The sequence below is a fragment of the Lampetra planeri genome, chromosome 71 (genome assembly GCF_965212315.1).
Source record: "Lampetra planeri chromosome 71, kcLamPlan1.2.h2, whole genome shotgun sequence".
Classification (NCBI taxonomy): Eukaryota; Metazoa; Chordata; class Hyperoartia; order Petromyzontiformes; family Petromyzontidae; genus Lampetra; species Lampetra planeri.
The window spans coordinates 1,533,442-1,548,744 of record NC_136176.1 but is presented as its reverse complement, the minus strand read 5'-3'; the positions used below and the strand labels follow the sequence as shown (position 1 = coordinate 1,548,744).

Sequence of the window (15,303 nt, the reverse complement as noted above, 5' to 3'; positions counted from 1 at the left end):
AGGCGTGCCTATCGGATGTGAACCTTGAACCTCTGCAATAAATAGAGAATGTGCTACCACTTGGCTTAACTCAATCTGAGTGTAGGCATGACAGCCTGAATGTTTCTAACCGGCGCAGATGTTAAATTTAGAGGGGTCCACGTTTCACATGCCTACAGAAGGGAGGCCATTACTGTGGCGGAGAAGAACCGACGCTTCATGAGGAGCGACAGACTAGGTCGCTTCCACACAGCATAGAGCAGCCGATGAAATGACAATGCCGCCTGACTGATTCGGACCACCCACACACAGTGTACACACGCAGTGTAGCCACAAGGCATACTACACACACCATGTACACACAGAGAGTACACAGATTACCCACACAGTATACAAACAGCCTGTACACACACAGTAACAAGAACAACAACCGCCATTCGCCACTAAGTGTTAATGAGCCCCGACATTATCATAATTTATTCAGTTACCCTGCTGCTCGTTTGGGGAGGGGGATTGTGTGAACCCCGCAAGTGACGTCATGTCACCTGCTGCCGCATGACGTCACGACATACCAGGAAGCTGTCGCTCCGCGCACGCTCGCGCACTGAGATCAGAGGTGAGAAGTTGACATCGTGGTGGTCGTTGTGGTGGTGGTTGTTGTTGTTGTGAACCCAGGTAGAGCCTCGCTCCTTCTTCCGCGTAGGGATATCAATTGAGTAGCAGCGAGTATGAAATCGATGTCCAGGTTGGAACATTACAACGCGGGGCCTTGCCTCCTGCCCTCGTCTGATTGCATTTGCTTTAATCCTCTGCTTAAGTTGAATTTGTCTTCACCTGGCTCACTACTTTGAAACTCTGTTTTATTTTTAATATTTCTACGTTTTTTTATTTTACCAGGCATAGCCTACTTGAGCTACACTGCTCGTTTTCAGAAGCGACCTGCCCACAACACAGTGGGCTTATCAACGTGTGGAAATGTTTATCGGTCAAATACTCTAAACGCGTGGTGATGTTGACTCTAAATGTGCAGGGGAAACCGCAGGATCCGGAGGAAAGTCCACGTGACCACGGAGAGAGAGATACGCAAACTCCAAATATACAGCCATAATACAGATTTGTTTGGGTTAGATCGCGTAAATAAATAAATGTGCCGTTAACCCCGCCACCACCCGACACAGCCAATTAGCAAGGGTTGTCACATAAACAGAACGTGGCCAATGCGTCACTAGTACAGCACTAGTGTGTCGTGTAGTGTATACTGTATAGTAGTGTAGTGTATAGTGTAGTGTACTAGTACAGCATATCGGTGTGTTGGAGAGCCAAGCCACAACATTTACAATCCGAGTACGACGTTTTGACAGTACAGTGTATCCCCGGGGATCGAACTTAATTCGTTCCAGAAGGCCATTCGAACACCGATTTGTTCGAACACCGAATTTATTTTCCCCATAAGAATTAATGTTAATGACATTAATTGGTTCCAGACGCAAGAAAGCTATCATAACCCATTTTTACACGAAGTTTACAGTAATTACATGAATAAAATCATACAAAAATAAGAAACAATAAATGGAATAAATGAATAAATATATGGAATAAATGAACATTGAACTTCACTACCACTAACCTTCTTAGGAGACATTGTGTATGGATAAACACCAAAAAAACACTAAAATAAAGGAAATTAACTAAAAAGTTAAGGAACGATGTTTTGCGGGTCTGCACTGCGTGAGAGCTACGCGTTAACTGAGCCTCTCACACGGTAAAACGTTTGTCTGGGTAAGCGTCATGCATGCTGGCCATACACGTCTCAGCCGTACAGGTTCTTTCAAGTCGCGATTTCCCCTTCGACCTCCGAATTTCGTTCGGTTTCCAGGGAAAAAATGGTCGGAAATATCGTTCTAACACCGATTTTGTTCGAGTTCTGGTGCGTTCAATCTCCGAGATTCTGCTGTAATTTCAACAGACTTCATCAGGTGACAGCCCAATGTTGTGGCTTGGCTCTGTAGGAATATAAATCGGCTCACTGGGTTCATAGCGTAGCACGCTAATCGTTGCACTACCGCTCCCCACTCATGCACAAACTTAATCGGAAGTATAGTATTTTTCCAATAATAACTAAGTTAACCGGCTTAGCTCAACTCTCAGTAATCAAACATTAGAGTAATGTCTTGCCATGCTGGCTTTATTACAATTATTGAATTTTGCAAATGAATTATTATTTGGTTATTTCGGTTAAGTCACGTCTAAAGATAAAATAATAAAGTTTAACACGTAGGCTTTCGCGACCAATGTTATTCATAATCAACGTTTTTGGGTTTAGATCGCGTTATTTATAAATGTGTCGTAACCCTCCACCACCCGACACGGCCAATCAGTAAAAATGTGTCACGTTGACAAAAGACAAATAGTTCACTGCTTTAGCCCACCGGTGTGTTGAAGCCACAACATTTACAATTTGAGTACGACGTTTCGCTGGTAATTGCGATTTAAAGGTTTTTATTAACTTCTCAGCGGGTACAAGGAAAACCAAAGAGAGTACTGAAAACCACTCCTTTCCGGGCGCCCCGGTTGGCCCCTTCGAGTCTCCGTCACATCCGCGGGCTCCATCCACATACAATGCAACAAAAAAGCTCACCGCCATAACGCACACCGCCCCGTTCCCCTTATTCACATTCATCACCACCATTCACCCATGCGCTGCTCCATCACATCGCCTTCCCCCGATCGAACACGTACATTCCTCGCCCACACGACTTAGCAGGCCGGCTAAAATGTGCATGGCCATCCTTCACTATCCCTTCCCTATACCCGCCGGTCCCCTCGCTACCCCACCCCGGGTAGGGGCCACTTCCACTTCACACCTGCGGCCTTGTATCCCAGCCTAACCCGGTCTACTTCCATCACCCTTTCTAGCAACCTCCTCGCCCAGTAGCACACCTCCAACGGTGATATAGGGGACCCATCCAACTCTTTTCTGCGAGCTCCCCACAAGGCCTCCTTTGTCACGCCTATTATGGCCCACGTTCGATCTCTGTCATCTCCCCGCACCTCCCTTAAGACTCCCCACATAATGTCCCGACTTATCACCTGCGATGGGTAAAACCAGGACAACAGCGGACTGCTCAGTCTCCACACCTCCTGTGCGAAGGGACACTTCACCATGACGTGCACCGCGTCCTCATCTGTGTTGCAGCCCCTCGGGCATTTGGGCGAACGTGCCATTCGGCGAGAAAACATGAAGCCCCTCGTCTCCAATCTATCCCACACCGCCAACCAGGACAGATCTCTGTTCTTTTGTGAGCGCTATTGATGAAGTGTTCCTCCACACTTGACGGTACATAGTCCTCTTCGCGCCCATCACCCCCTCACAGGCCTCCCCTTCGTTTACTTTGGCCAATACCTCCTTGGAGTTCCACGGTCCCTCTCTCTGACTCAAATTGTACTCTTTTATGTAGTCACCCACCGCCGCATTCAACCATCCTTGTGGCCAGGCCAAGGGCGTGCCCGCCGGTAATTGGGTCATCCCAAGCCCCCTCAGGAGCCACATCAGGCGATACCTTAAATAACAAGTGGCCTTCCCCCGGGGCTCTTCGGAAAAGAATAACCTCAAAGTGTTGCACACAAAAATTGAGGACAGCACACGTGCAATATTTGGGGCACCCTTCCCCCCGTTCTCGACGCGTTTACACATCACCACCCTCTTCACTCTATCCATCCCGCCTCCCCAAATGAATTGAAACAACAGCGATTCCAGGATTCTTGCCTCCCTCCTACCTGGCGGGTACACATATGCGAGGTAGTTGAGTGTTGGTAAAACCACCACCCTCACTACCAGAATCCTCCCTTCCATTGTGAGCCGTCTCCCGGCCCACTTGCCTAACTGTCCCTTTACCTGCTTTATCCTCCCGTCCCAGTTTCGTTCCGCCGACCTCTCTCGGCAAAAGGACACTCCCAAGACCTTGACTTCCTCCGTCTTTATCCCCAACTCAGGCGGCCGGCCCTCAAATAGTCTCGGGTCCCCGAAGGCCATCAATTCGCTCTTCCTCGCGTTCACCTTCAAGCCGGAGGCCAGGCCGAAGCGGTTCGTCTCCTTCATGGCCCCCCACACTGATGCCACGTCCCTACAGAGCACGACTACGTCATCCATATATAGCGCCACCTTCCCCTGTTCCTTATTCCCGGGGATGGTCACTCCCTTGATCTCCTCATTGTTTCTCATTGCCTGTGCAAGGGGTTCCATACACATTACAAATAGAACCGCGGACATCGGGCACCCCTGTCTCACCCCTGACTCTACTGGAATTGTCTCCGAGAGCTCCCCATTTATCAGTAGTCTGGTCTTGAGCCCTTGGTAAAGACGCCTCACCCAATCGACCATGGATCCCCTCACTCCTATTTTTTCCAACACTGCGAACATATACTCGTGCGAGAGGCGGTCGAAAGCTTTCTCAAGATCCAGGCTAAGAAGCCCTAGGGGGCATCCCCTCTCTCCTTCTACCTCTATTGCCTCCCTTAATAAAATCAGGGAGTCCGAAATCCTTCTTCCTGGCACCGCACACGTCTGGTCGGGTTCGACTACTCCCTCCACCACCTTCCCCAGGCGCGTCGCAGCTATTTTTGCCATAATCTTGTAGTCCGAGTTCAGGAGCGTAACTGGACGCCAGTTTCCCAACTCTCTCCGGTCCCCCTTCTTATACATCAGTGTGATGAGCCCCTCACACATTTCTTCTGGCACCAGTCTGCCCTCCAGCATTTCCCTATACATCTGCAGCATGTCCCCTTTCATTAAATCCCAGAATGTAATATAGAATTCTGCTGGAATTCCATCCAGTCCTGGCGTCCTATTCTTATTCTGCCTCCTCACTGCCTCCTCCACTTCCTCCATCTGGATCCTCCCTCCCAGTACCTCTGGGTTCTTAACCTCATGTCTTAGCTCTCCTAGTAGTGCCTCCCTTATTCCCTTATCCGTTCCCTTCCTCCCATACAACTCCCCATAGTACTCCTCCGCTATCTCTATCATACCCTCTGTCGTTGCCTGCCTGCCTCTGACCGGACTCACCAATTCCCTAAGTGTGTTGTCTCCTGCCTTGCATTTCTTAAAGAAGAAACTCGTACATTTCTCTCCCTGTTCCGTTGCCCTGACCCTTGCCCTGTATGCCATTTGTTTGACTCTTTTCTCCAATACCGAGGATAACCTTCCCTTCAATCTCCGTATATCCTCACCCACCGGGAATCCCAGCTCAAGTAACCTGTGCTTCTTCTCGATTCTAGCGTTCCACAGCTGCAGTTCCCTGTTTACACTCCTCCTACTATGTGTCTGGAAGAGGGCCTTTATCCGGCCCTTCACCATGCTCCACCACTCCACCCTCGTGGCAAAGCATTCCTGCAGGGTCGTCCAGTCTTCGTACTTCCTTACAAAGTCTTCCACGACCCTTCTGTCTTCCAACAGGCTTACATTCATTTTCCAGGTTCCCTTCCCCATCTTCAGGCCACCTGGAATACCGAGCTTTGCCTTCACCAAATTGTGATCTGACAAGGGGAAGGGTTCCAGGTCTGCTCCATCCACCTTCACATTGGCAGACACAAAGATGAAATCTATTCGTGATTGCGTTCTACCGCCCTTATCTGACCACGTGTATCCCGGTCTCACCGGGTGTACCTTTCTGAAGGTGTCAGTCATTTTAAAATCCTCTATCAGCTCCTTCAACTTCCTAGAGGAAGGGTCGAGCCTCCTCCTCCCAGCCACCGATAATAGGTCTGCCAGGCACAACGGGCAGTTAAAAATCACCCCCCATTATGACTTGCCGTCTCGTCACGAGTAGGGTCGCTACATTATTCCATAGGTCCACTCTTTCTGTGCACGTCGTGGGGGCGTACACATTTATTAGTCTCAGGTCTGCCTCTCCATAAGACACGTCCACATAATGGAGGCGGCCCGGGATCACCTCTTGGGACCCGACTATCTGTATACCCCTCCTGCCTAGGAGGGTAACCACCCCCGTGCATCGATTTTCATTACTCCCGGACCAAAAGTAGTAGCCATCCCAGCTCTCCAACAGCTCCTCCCGGCCCAGGGTGTATGGTAGGTGGCATTCCTGGAGGAAGACCACCTCCCACTTGGTAGCCTGTAGCAGTTGTATTATTGCTCCTCTCCTCCCCTTTCCCTTCAAGCTCCTCACATTTACGGACGCCACGGATAGTTCCATGTTGGGATGTGTCTCAGTCCGAAGTGGCCTTCTCCGCTCGCCCTCCGTAACCGTCTTCATTCGCCAGTTCCCGCAATTTCATTTTGCCCCTTGTTCTCAAGGGTTTCCCCCTGCGCCGGCTCTCCACCCTTTCCTCCATCCCCTCCCTCGAGGCCTCTGTGTCCGGCGAGGAGTCCGAGGATTCCGTGCTGCCTGAAGGGGCACCTCTTTTTGGGGCTCTCCGTATCCTCCTTTTCCTTCCGATTGGTCCCTCCCATGTCTCGCTGCCGCCTTCCTCCTGCTGTCGTTCCCCTTTTTCTTCATCCTCCTCCACCGCCTCCGCCCAGTCTTCCACGGTCGTCTCGGAGATGCTGCCCATGCCGTCGCTCCCCTCCCCCGCCAGCCCCTCTTCCTGCTCGCTCGATGTCGATTCTGCTCTTTTTGCATGCCTCTCCCCTTCTCCCCCTCCGTCCGTTGCTGGTGGCTGCTGCTCAGCCACCTCCCCACGTCCTTCCCTCACCAGTTCCTTATCCGGGTCCAGTTTGGTCCCACCCCCTTCCTCATCCCTCGCTCCTCCTACCCTATACGCCCTAACCTTGTTGGCGTACGACTCCGGACAATTTTTGTACAGATGTTCTCGGCTACCACAGAGGTTACATTGTGCCGGAACACTGCATTCTTCTACCTCGTGGTCCAGTGCCTTGCATCTATAGCAGACTTTTGTCTTGCACACTGCGGGCAGGTGACCGCTGCCCCCACACCTCCTACACAGTTTAGGTTGTCCGGCATACACAACATATCCCCGGTTGCCACCTATGTTCAGGGCACTCGGGATGTGTCTCAAGGTCCCTCCCTCTGTTTTCAGCCGCACCCTCCATTGTCTTGCCCCTGTCCATATCCCCACTGAGTCCCTCACCTTTTTACAGCCCGACAGTACCGAGCAGTGCTGTCTTAGCCAGACCTCCACGTCGTGGTCATGTAGGGCTTCATTGTATAGGAAAATAGTCACCACCTTCGTGTCCAGCTCTGATAACAGTTGTAGCTTCATTGATATCAATGGCTTCTCCTCCGCCTTTTCCTCGAAGCGGGTCATAAATCTTTGTAGCAGGGGGCTTGAGTTGAAGCTTACATCAAACGCCCTCCCTCCCGGCAGAGTTATCAAACAGTACAAGTCTGTCGGCTCTATTTGTAGCAAGCCCATCATTATTGACCGTACAAAGGTTGCTCGGTCGATGGTCACTTCTTCTGCTACCTCGTCCTTCATCATTACTCTGACGCAATTATGTCGTTTGACATGAGGTGGTGTCAGACTCACCCCTGCCCCGCCTCGCCATTTCCCGTCTCGTTCCCGGGGCCTCCCAGCTCCCACCAGTCCAGCGTCCACTGTCGCGTTCTCCCTCCGGGCCTCCCCCTGCCCCAGGGTTGCTGGCGTCTCTCTGGCTTCGTTCCCCACCCTCCGCTCGGGGGCACCCGCATCTCTGCGTCCGGACGCCGTACCTTTTTCTCCTCGGCCTCCCTCACCCACTCCATCAGCTCCCGCCCTCCCATCCAGTTCCTCCATCCTCTCCTTCTGCCTTGCCTCCGCCACGTTCCCCTCCATCCGTCTCCATGCCTCCTCCACGCATCCCCCTGCTGCCAGCGGGTCGGTCTGGTTGCCCCAGTCCCCTCCGGCAGCGTAGGTGGTGTCGGTGGCCCTCTGCTTTCGTCGCGTCTTCTTCTTGTCTCCTGCAGTCACCGTCTGGCCGACTCTGTCGTCCCATGCTCCCTCAGCAGTGCAGGTGGCATTCATTTCTCTTGACGCACTCCCTGCTTCCTTTTCATCTGCTGCGAGCATAAGCTGGGCGGCTCGGTCATCCCGGTCTCCTTCAGCAACTCGGGTGGCCCTCGTGGTCCTTGACTCTCGCCGTTTCCCCTCTTCGTCTGTTGCGATTTCCGTCTCCATTCTCCAGCAGTCCCCGCTTCTTGGCAGCGTGGTCATCCCTGGCCACACGGTCAGGGCCCTCGCAGGCCTCGGGGCTGGTGGCTAGGTCTCACTTGAGATCCGGACGGGCTGGGAGGATCACCTCGATGCTCCTGGTGTCTCCCCTGGCAAGCCAGGGCAGTTTCCCCCTCATCGGGCAATTCGCCAGAATGGTGAGGCTCTGCTGTGTCTCCCGTTCTTATATAGAGCAGCAGCAGGGTGACGTCATCATTAACTCATTAACTCATCAGGTGCAAAGATTCAAGGGGGGAGTGATTGTAATTATATACTAGATTAGTAATCAGGCTATTGTTACGATGCGAGTTGTAGATTAGTAATCATTTGGAATGTGTTTTATTGTGATTATGCTACAGTAGTAATCAGTTAGTGTCTGTTTCCCTTATAAGGAATTGTAATGTATCTTATTTAATAATACGCTTCCAGGCCGCACTAAGCCTGTAGCTGTCTGAGCGATTAAAGTTATTTCTGTTTCTCTCAATTTCAATCAATTCTCTAATTAGTCTTTGCCAGTAGTAACTAGTTTTACACAACACTTCCACGTTGTCAAAATCAATTGAGTGTCCCTGTTGGCATGCATGTTCTGCCACTGCCGACAGTTGTGTTTGTGATAGTTTAATATTTCTCTGGTGTTCTTTTAGTCTTACACTAACGTTACACCTTGTTTGTCCAATATAGCATCTGCCACATACACAATTAATCCGATATACACCCTCTGTTGATAATTTAGGTAATTCGTCTTTAGTGCACGTTACTAGTTGTTGAATTTTGTGTACTGTACCAAATCTTACTGTAATGTTTTGCTTTTGCAAAACACGGGCTAATTTGTCAGTTACTCCTGAGATAAATGGTATTTTTATTGTTTTAATAATCTGATCGCTTTCAGCAGTGTTGCTTTGCGATCGATATTTGGCTTTTAGTGCTCTGTTAATTTGAGCATTATTGTAGCCATTCTGTCTTAGTGCTTCTTTAACATGTTTAATCTCTCTCACTAGACTTTCACCATCTGACAATGTTTTAGCCCGATGTATGAGCGTCTTGATAAGAGAGGATTTCTGAGCTGGGTGATGATGAGAATCTGCATTCAGATAGGCATCAGTGTGCGTTTGCTTTCTGTAAACACTGTGTGTTATTTTACCATTTAGGCCATGCCCAAGTAAAATATCCAGGAACGGGAGTGTGTTATTCACCTCCATTTCCATGGTGAACTGAATGGCCGGGTTTTGTGCATTGAGATGATTTAGAAAATCGTTAAGTGTATCTTTACCATGTGGCCAGACAACCAAAGTGTCATCCACATATCTAAACCAAAAGGATGGTTTTAATGTGCTCGAGGCAAGTGCTCTGGTTTCAAAGTTTTCCATGTACAAATTTGCTATAGCAGGAGATAAAGGAGAGCCCATTGCTGCTCCCTCCCTTTGTTTAAAGAATTCGCCTCTCCATAAGAAGTAAGTGTTATTTAAAGAATGGTCTGCGAGTTTCGGAATATCTTTTGGTAAACCTGTATTCTTTACCAGTGTATCAAGTAATTTAAGCGACTCGCTCACTGGAACCTTAGTGAATAGCGAAATCACATCAAAACTCACCAAAATATCATTAGGGTTAAGTTTAATATCTTTGATCATATTCACAAGATGTTCTGAATTTCTTATAAATGATGATGTCCTACCGATGTAAGGCTGTATTTGTTTAGTTACATATTTTGCTCATTTATATGTGGCAGAGCCAATTGTACTGACTATAGGTCGTAAAGGGATGCCGACTTTATGGATCTTTAGTAGCCCATACAGTCTAGGTGGTTTTGAACCCATTGGCTTAATTAGGAATTGCTCATTTTTGGGGATTAATGAATTTGCAATGATTGCAGTAGTCTTACGTTCCAAAGTATTAGTTGGATCTCGTTTAATTTTAATGTAGGTACTTTCCTCTAATAAATCTTTAATTTTATTATCATAATCGGCTCGTGACATCACTACTGTAGTGCGGCCCTTGTCAGCTGCTAGGATTTGAATATCTTTGTTTAGACGAAGCTCTCTTAAGGCTTTTGCCTCGTTCGAGCTAATATTTACTTTAGGTACTTTACTATTCTCAATAATTTTGGCAACCTCGTGTCTAGTCATCTCTGCCTCATTATGTGGAAGGAGTCTTACTGCTGATTCTACCTCAGCAATGATCTCATCCACTGGAATTGTGCGTGGGGTAACGGCAAAGTTAAGGCCTTTAGAAAGGACAGAAATCATGTCAGTGGTTAAATCAGTGTTAGTCAAGTTCATTACGGTTTTGTTTTTAAATTGTTCGTTTTTAATCGGGATTTGTTTATTGTAAAGTCTAGAAAATTTGTTAATTTGGTTAGCATTTGTTAGATTAAACACATTATCAGTCGATTGTTGTGTTATAGTATCGATTATATTCCAATCATGCATGGACACACTATTGCTTATATTTAAATGTAAATGCTTTAGCGATTCAGAAATGTTGGATAATTCACTCCTGTTGTGTTGTATTCTCTCTATTAATAATAATTCACTAGCTTTGTGTAGTATTTTGTTAGCCTTAGAAGACTTTATGTGATGTGTTATTTTAACTGCGTTTGGTATTACCTTCGAATCTTTGAAACCAGAGCACTTGCCTCGAGCACATTAAAACCATCCTTTTGGTTTAGATATGTGGATGACACTTTGGTTGTCTGGCCACATGGTAAAGATACACTTAACGATTTTCTAAATCATCTCAATGCACAAAACCTGGCCATTCAGTTCACCATGGAAATGGAGGTGAATAACACACTCCCGTTCCTGGATATTTTACTTGGGCATGGCCTAAATGGTAAAATAACACAGTGTTTACAGAAAGCAAACGCACACTGATGCCTATCTGAATGCAGATTCTCATCATCACCCAGCTCAGAAATCCTCTCTTATCAAGACGCTCATACATCGGGCTAAAACAGTGTCAGATGGTGCAAGTCTAGTGAGAGAGATTAAACATGTTAAAGAAGCACTAAGACAGAATGGCTACAATAATGCTCAAATTAACAGAGCACTAAAAGCCAAATCACGATCGCAAAGCAACACTGCTGAAAGCGATCAGATTATTAAAACAATAAAAATACCATTTATCTCAGGAGTAACTGACAAATTAGCCCGTGTTTTGCAAAAGCAAAACATTACAGTAAGATTTGGTACAGTACACAAAATTCAACAACTAGTAACGTGCACTAAAGACGAATTACCTAAATTATCAACAGAGGGTGTATATCGGATTAATTGTGTATGTGGAAGATGCTATATTGGACAGACAGGGCGTAACGTTAGTGTAAGACTAAAAGAACACCAGAGAAATATTAAACTATCACAAACACAACTGTCGGCAGTGGCAGAACATGCATGCCAACAGGGACACTCAATTGATTTTGACAACGTGGAAGTGTTGTGTAAAACTAGTTACTACTGGCAAAGACTAATTAGAAAATCGATTGAAATTGGGAGAAACAGAAATAACTTTAATCGCTCAGACAGCTACAGGCTTAGTGCGGCCTGGAAGCGTATTATTAAATAAGATACATTACAATTCCTTATAAGGGAAACAAACAATAACTGATTACTAATGTAGCATAATCACAATAAAACACATTCCAAATGATTACTAATCTACAACTCGCATCGTAACAATAGCCTGATTACTAATCTAGTATATAATTACAATCACTCCCCCCTTGAATCTTTGCACCTGATGAGTTAATGAGTTAATGATGACGTCACCCTGCTGCTGCTCTATATAAGAACGGGAGACACAGCAGAGCCTCACCATTCTGGCGAATTGCCCGATGATGCTGGATGCAATTACCAGCGAAACGTCGTACTCAAATTGTAAATGTTGTGGCTTCAACACACCGGTGGGCTAAAGCAGTGAACTATTTGTCTTTTGTCAACGTGACACATTTTTACTGATTGGCCGTGTCGGGTGGTGGAGGGTTACGACACATTTATAAATAACGCGATCTAAACCCAAAAACGTTGATTATGAATAAAATAATAAATTAAATAATAACATATTACGACGTTTCGAATGCAACACAAGCAATCATAATCAGGTATAATGAAATAGCGACATAAAATCTAACCAGAAAACTATAGACAGACATATAAGCAGACAGGTATCACCAAGATACATAGAGAGAGCAACACACGTACAGAGAGGGGGTGATCGTCTCTGTGGGGTGGCCTCCGCCCCCCTCTGTCTATTTAAGGCCACCCCACAGAGACGATCACCCCCTCTCTGTACGTGTGTTGCTCTCTCTATGTATCTTGGTGATACCTGTCTGCTTATATGTCTGTCTATAGTTTTCTGGTTAGATTTTATGTCGCTATTTCATTATACCTGATGATGATTGCTTGTGTTGCAATCGAAACGTCGTAATATGTTATTATTTAATTTATTATTTTATCTTTAGACGTGACTTAACCGAAAGAACCAAATAATAATTCCTGCAGTCACGAAAGTTCTAAAATTAAGATTTTGCCAATGAAGTCTGTAAATGTGTGTATATTGTCACGGTTTTTTGGTTGTGTTATACAATAGCAGGGCTTGTTTGTTTCATGAGGACAACTTATACATTAGTTGCCCTTGGAGAGCTTCAGGATAGACAATGTTGTATGTTTTTCCATCCGGTAGGTTTAATTAAATGAAGCTTCCATTTTGGCATACATGTCGACAGAAAATTGGTGGAACAGCTCTTTGCATCTCAAGAACAGATTGAAGTTGCCGTTTTGCACCATGATCCTGAAGGCAAAGCAGTCCATGGCGGAAATCTTATCTTGTGTTGGCAAGCCTGTTGCTAGGTCAGTTTGGCGAAGTCGTAAATTGTAGCCATTATCACCTTGCCAGAAAATCAGTAGACATTGAAGAGGATCATAGGGTCGGTGTGTTTCATTTCTGTTTAGGGTATTGTTCCTCAGTTGCAAGACGATGCCTCGAGTGCCATGTTCAGCAGTCAGAATGACAGCGACTTCAGATGTGAGTGCATTTAAGCGGCACTCATGTTGACCAAGTGGAAATTAGTCTGCATGAATGACAACATTGTACTCTGAAGTCATCTTCTCCATGGCACACTTGAAACTGAATGTAAGAGTTTTCCTTATGGAGCATATCTTACAACAGCAATAGGACTGGCATCTTGGTGTTGATGACATTTTTGCAATGCTGGTGGGCCTATCTGGTATTATCAGACATGCAAGTAGATCTGTGGTAATGTAGGTAGGTTATTAGGTAGTGGCAGCAGACTGCCAATGTGATTATGTACCTGGCCCTGAACTTTAAATGTGGGCATGTAGCCAGATGTTACGATGAGTTGGTCGGTGCCAAAACATGATCATTTGGAACCATGAGTTCTATCTTATATTGTTATTTCGGAAATGGCTTGTCAGGTATCAATACATGAATAGGCTCGGTATGTAGGCAGCTGAACCATGGTACTGTTGCAGCATAGCCCTGGATTGTCTCCTTTCCATGTCATTGCATGGCAGTAGCTGCAAGAAGTAGACATGGAACCAATGGCAACTAATGGATCAGAAGTGTAAATGAAGTGAGAAATGTATGGAAAAAAATACTTATCCTTTTGGCTGCAGGGTAGGCACCTAGTTGCAGCCATTGTAGTACTGTTTGCAAGCTGCCGTGCTTGTTGGCGGACTGGAGTTGATTCGTTGTGGCAACAGCCATTTGTCTTGTGTTAATTTTCTGTGTAGCTTATTGCTGTTGATGAGATTCATTCGCTGTAGGTGCAGGCATAGCAGCACTGGCAGCATACCTTATGGCTTGGTGTTCAGGAGTGTCCTCAATAGGTGCAGCCATCGCAGCACTTGCACGAATAGCATCAATTATTGTAATCGGCTTTGGTGAAGAGAAGCGCACGTTTTTCGCAAGGAACATTATAGGTGGAGGTAAAAGTTAGTAAGCGGAAAAAAACATAAATAGTGAGTGTGTGAGTGAATGCTGTGGTGAGATTGTTAATTAAATTATAGTTGAATGTGTAATCGTTGTCGGAGTGTAAAGACATAGCTGCAACGGAATAAAGTATAAGGATGTAAGTTGTTGGAGGGAGTAATTGTTTGCAGTGCTTGAAGTGGGTATGAATAGTATGTGTGTGGTGGTGCGTATACACAAAATAAGTTTAATGTGTGTGCGTGTGTTTTTTATTCCTTGCCAGGCGATCTAGACTTGATTTATTTAGTCGTAGCTGTTGTGTAATAACGTTCAGGAGGACTTGGACGCCGGTGTTGGAGGCACACTTATTTATTCCGTACAAAGCACGATACAGACCGGGACATACAACACTGGAAGGGGTGTCGGCCCCTTCACCCGTCTAACTGGGGAGACACACTCTAGGCTACCCCTAGCCTACCTCTGGGTCCTCCACTATCGGGCTAGAGGAGGCTAGCTAGCCCAGCACTGGCCAACTGGGCTTATGGCGCCCGGAGTCCCCAGACCAGCTCTGACAAGAGCTCTGGCTCTCGGGGCCACGCCACTGGCTCGGTCCTGGTCGGCCCTGACAAGGGCGGCGATCCAGGGGAGTCCAGGGCTCTATCTGGCAGATCTTCCTTCTTCACTGGTTAAGCTTCATACATTCTGCCTCGAGCCCTCCGGCTCACCCCCTTATATACCAATTCCCCCCTGAGGGGTTTGGCCCCGGGGGATCCCAGCTCCGAGTCAGCCCCCCAGGCTGCCCGGTGCGGACGTCGCTGTGAGCACCCCCCTGTGCACTGACATAGCCACGCCCACTGTGTTTGTTTACCGTCTGATACCATTGTATAACAGCCCCTCCGTAACACCCCTACAGTTGTATAGCGTCTATATTGTGTAGGAGGAGGTCGGTAATCCTGGTACATAGATTTAGATATTTTAGAATAGTACATGTCTTTTTAAAATAAATATTGCAGTGCGTGTTAGAGGTGAGCCGTGCATGTGCAGAGAGGACAGTAAGGAGCTCTATGTGGATTAATTTGGCAGCAAAAACGCAGGTCTGATAATAGGGAAGGATAACATGGTAAATATGACAACAAATATTGCAGCGCAGACACTTATGGTATGATGAGCGCTTGGAATTGTAGCATATGAAATGTCATAATGTGTTTGCGTGTGTGGCTAACCGGAGGTAGTGAG

At 46.8% G+C, this 15,303-nt stretch overlaps 1 protein-coding gene across 1 annotated transcript in view; it reads left to right on the top strand.

The window, feature by feature from the left end:
- Positions 1-539: 539 nt before the first annotated feature.
- Positions 540-15,303, top strand: part of LOC144737533 (uncharacterized) — a 32,789-nt gene continuing 18,025 nt past the window's right edge. Inside the window, exon 1 of the mRNA XM_078620259.1 lies at positions 540-595. The gene's annotated coding sequence lies outside the window, so the exon portion shown is untranslated. The remainder of the gene's footprint in view (positions 596-15,303) is intronic.